This window comes from Anomaloglossus baeobatrachus, chromosome 7 (genome assembly GCF_048569485.1).
Source record: "Anomaloglossus baeobatrachus isolate aAnoBae1 chromosome 7, aAnoBae1.hap1, whole genome shotgun sequence".
Classification (NCBI taxonomy): Eukaryota; Metazoa; Chordata; class Amphibia; order Anura; family Aromobatidae; genus Anomaloglossus; species Anomaloglossus baeobatrachus.
Window position 1 is genome coordinate 298,615,476 of NC_134359.1, and position 4,181 is coordinate 298,619,656.

Here is a 4,181-nt window from a genome sequence, read left to right on the forward strand (position 1 = left end):
GCATATAAACAAAGGGCAAATATACCCGATATATGCATATGATAGGAATGCATAGGCAAGGTAAAGTGCCATATACAATTGATCTAGTATGGTCAAAACATATATATACCATACATAATAAATACTTCACATATATAATAGCATGACTCCGGACCATTGCAGATATTGATAACATATGGAGAAACACAACATTTAATGACTGTATACAGTAAAGATATAAGTGGTATATGACTGAGGGATCGACACAAAAGTATACAACACGATGCAGTCGTATCTTCCCAATAGGGGACCGCAGGATATAAAAATTCCATGATTTTACATAAAGATAAATATACAAAAATATACAAAAAGAGGAAAATAATTATAACATCATAAAAATAACATGTCATCATATTACATTATGTCGATCCCCCACATATAACCATCAACTGTGATTGCGTTATACATATCACGGAACCCACTCGGTGTCAATATATAAATAAATAGACAGTGATCATGGCATCCAATAGGCACAATGCTCCATAATCATGAATCATGGAGTATAGCAATTTTTATGATATCATATAAGACCAATACATCAAAGTTTTCATATTCAATACCATACAAATCATGACATCATAAAAAAGGAGACAAAATGCCATCAAACAGCATTAAAATAATACCCCCCACATGCATTCCCATGGGATACGAAACCATCATATGGTCATAGGAATACTTGTAGCATCCACAAAATATAATGTTCTGTAAGTATAAACAATGGCAACACACAGTCACCATATCCAGATGTTCTTAGGGGTTGTTGCAGTCCCGACTCTTCATGGGATGTGCCCACTTCATGATAGAGAAATTTTTCAGATGTCAATCATACTGATATATCGGAAAGGCAAGAGGAAGACGCCTAAAATAAAAAAAATGTAATTAAAAACAGCATATAAACATGCATAATAAAACCACAAAGATAAACCCCCCATATAGTTGTAGCGCTAGGAGGACACTGGTTTTCACAAAAAAGGGGCATAAGAGATATTTTCGTTCAGTCCCAGAGGGTGAAGGGTTTTTAGTTCCCAAATCCACCTAGTCTCCATTTTGGCCAGTCGTTGGCTGATCTTGCCACCCCTGATATTAGAATCAAGGTGGTCGATGCCCCTTTTCTTAGATGTATCCATGTGACAGCAAATAATTTAATTACAATATGATGTGGAGGACATCGGCCTCAACTTCTAATTGTAACAGAAGCTCCATCATACAAATGGAAGACAACATGTAGGGGTTCAGTGAAGGAGGCGGTGAAGGTGTGTAAGTGTCTCATGGGGTCACACAGCTCATAGAAGGACAGACGCCCGGCCTCATAGTCTAAGAAGACTCCAAGTGTCGGACATATTGGCTTTATAGCGAGGATTAATCCGATTGAATTGTGATATACTCCATATTGTCTATCATACATATACAAACACCAAGATTTATCGTTATATACAATACCAGACTGTCCCCCTTCCCTCTTTATACTGGGATAGGACAATCCGATGCCAGATATTCCTATCTGGTTCCACTCCACCTCCCAGTAATGTCGTCCTGAGGAGAGGCCACATCTGCTTAATACCTGGGAAAATGTCACAAATCTTCCTGATGATTCTGGTTTCTCCTATTCTTCTTCTGAATCTGATGATGTTTTCAGATCTTCTGATATCTTCACCCTTTTATGAGCAGTGTCCACATCCAGCAATATGTCTGGGACATTGAACCCAAGCTCTGATGTTACATTGGTGACAATATCCCTCATAGATAGGTGTAAGGTCAATGAGATCAGGACCTCATCCAGATCCTCCTAAGATCTGACCTCTCCACCATCTCCCCCTTTGTCCTCCTCATCCCCATGACTACACACTGTAATGTCACTTTCTTTTAAGAGTCTTATTGGGTCGGTGACACGACACATTTCCTCCATGTGACCCATCTTCCTGGACATATCGTCCTCCTGTATTTCCAGCTTCCGGATCAGATGAGATATCTGGGACACAATCTTCTCCTCCTGCCTGGAGACCTCGCTCAGCGCTTTCTTTTCTGCCATTTCCAGTTTTTCCTTAATGTCCATAAATATCTTACTGATGTTCTTCCTGTTATCGGAGACTTTCTCCTGGATCTTTCTCTTATGATGCTGCAGATTCTGGACTCTTTTCTGGATTTCTGCTTTTTGTGGGTTTAGTTCATCCAGATATTTCATCAGTTTCTCTTTTTTCTTCTCAGAAGCCTCATCTAGAACTTCCACCTGGTGTCCTCGGTGTTCGCCAACCAGACAGCAAGACGCACACAGACAAGCCGCGTCCTCCGGGCAGTAATACTCCAGAACCTTCTTGTGGAGAGAACATTTTTTGTAGCTAAATGAGGCGGTGGGTTCTGTTAATATATGATCAGCAGTTTTGTTGTGGGCTGTCAGGTGGTCGTGACATAAAGAGTTCTCACACTGCAGACAGGATCTCACAGCCGGGACAGGAGAATCACAGTGAGTGCATAAGATTCTGGTCTCCTCCATCTCAGGCTGAGTAGATGAGAAACGCTCCACTATGTTCCTCAGCTTCTGGTTCTTCTCCAGGGTCGGACGCTCCGGATATTCTGCTCTGCAGTCAGGACAGGAATACACTCCAGCCGCCTCCTGTGCATCCAGCGCACTCACAATACACGAGCGGCAGAAGAAGTGTCCACATCTCAGGGATACGGGATCTGTATAGAGGCTCAGGCAGATGGAGCAGTCCAGCTCGTTCCTCAGCTCAGCAGACGCCATTGTAGAGTGAAAAGCAGGAACTGAAAGCTGAAAACTTTCCTTACGTAAGAAGGGCGGAGGATTCTGAGAATAAACTATGAACGCTGCAGATCAGAGATTGCCTTTATTGCTGATTTATATTGCGGAAGAAAATGATTAACAAATTATGGTGTCAGGTGACAGATGTAGTTGTGGTGACTCTGCCTGTTTATTATGTAGAGAGAATCCACCACCAGAACTAAGAAAAGAAAGAAGAAAACACTTTTACTGCAAGAACTGTCCATAAAATGGATGTTAAAATCTTCCATCGTTACGGAAGATAACTGAGTTTTTTGAAGGTGAAATTCACCAGATTCGACACGTTTTCCCCAAAAATTAGTTTGGCGGCGAATAATTTCCCTGCAACTCACATGGGCTCTAATAGCCCTGAAAAGATGTTTATAAGGCTCTGAGGTCTCATAGGACTGTATGACACCCCTATCTCTTTATATGCAATACAAACACTATGTATAAGCAACTGTGATAAATAAATGCAGGGATAGCACTATTACTACGGTATATACATTAAAAAACAAAGAATCAAAATACATATTGTACTTGGTAACATTTTTTGGATATAAAAGCATCCCATCATGAGAAGGTGTACCTAATCAGGATGATCCCTAATTCTAGTGGTTCACCTCTATGTGCTTAAGAAGAACTCAAATAGACAGTCACAGGATCCATGTGTGACAGTGTTTAAAACCTTGCGGGGGAAGTGGGGTTGCACACAGCTCAAGGCATCAACCAAGAAAACTAAAGCAAAACAAGGGCCAGCACACCTGTAGTATTAAGATATTACCCCCTTAACGAACACCGGTGTGCCTTTTAATGGTGGTCGTTGAGGGACCTTATTCCTCCGCACAGTTTTTTAAGTGTATAGCACTGGGCCATGCATGTAAAACCCACGGGTGTCAGCTGTACATGACAGCTGACACCCACGGGCATAGGATTTTGGACCAATTCGGACAGCAATATCTGAATGGCTAAACGGGAATTAAATGCCCTTCTTTGGCAGGCTCGGCCTCCCGTGATTATAATTGCTGGTGCCGACTGTTGCCATAGTACCATGGGGTCATCTAATGACCCCACAGTACAGTGGCCTATAAGATCCAATTTTAAGCTGTGAGACACTTGTAACAAGTAGGAACTGCACATATGATCTAAAATCATCCAGCATCCAGCAACTGGGAAGTTAAGCCTGCAGCAGAAGAGAGGAAGTATCTAGCATTGACCCAGGGAGATGCTGGGAAGCAGGGAGTGTGTATTTGCCTCTGCAAAAGGAAAGGAATTTCTGTTTGTGTAGCGCCTCTGAGGTCATCTGGGAGCTACAAGGTACTGCATCCCCACCAGGATGCAGGGCCTACCCCGTAGGGCCCCAAAA

The 4,181-nt window shown here is 42.0% G+C and overlaps 1 pseudogene; it reads right to left on the reverse strand.

Moving 5' to 3' along the window:
- Positions 1 to 1,160: 1,160 nt before the first annotated feature.
- Positions 1,161 to 2,779, reverse strand: LOC142246498 (E3 ubiquitin/ISG15 ligase TRIM25-like; annotated as a pseudogene).
- Positions 2,780 to 4,181: the final 1,402 nt, after the last annotated feature.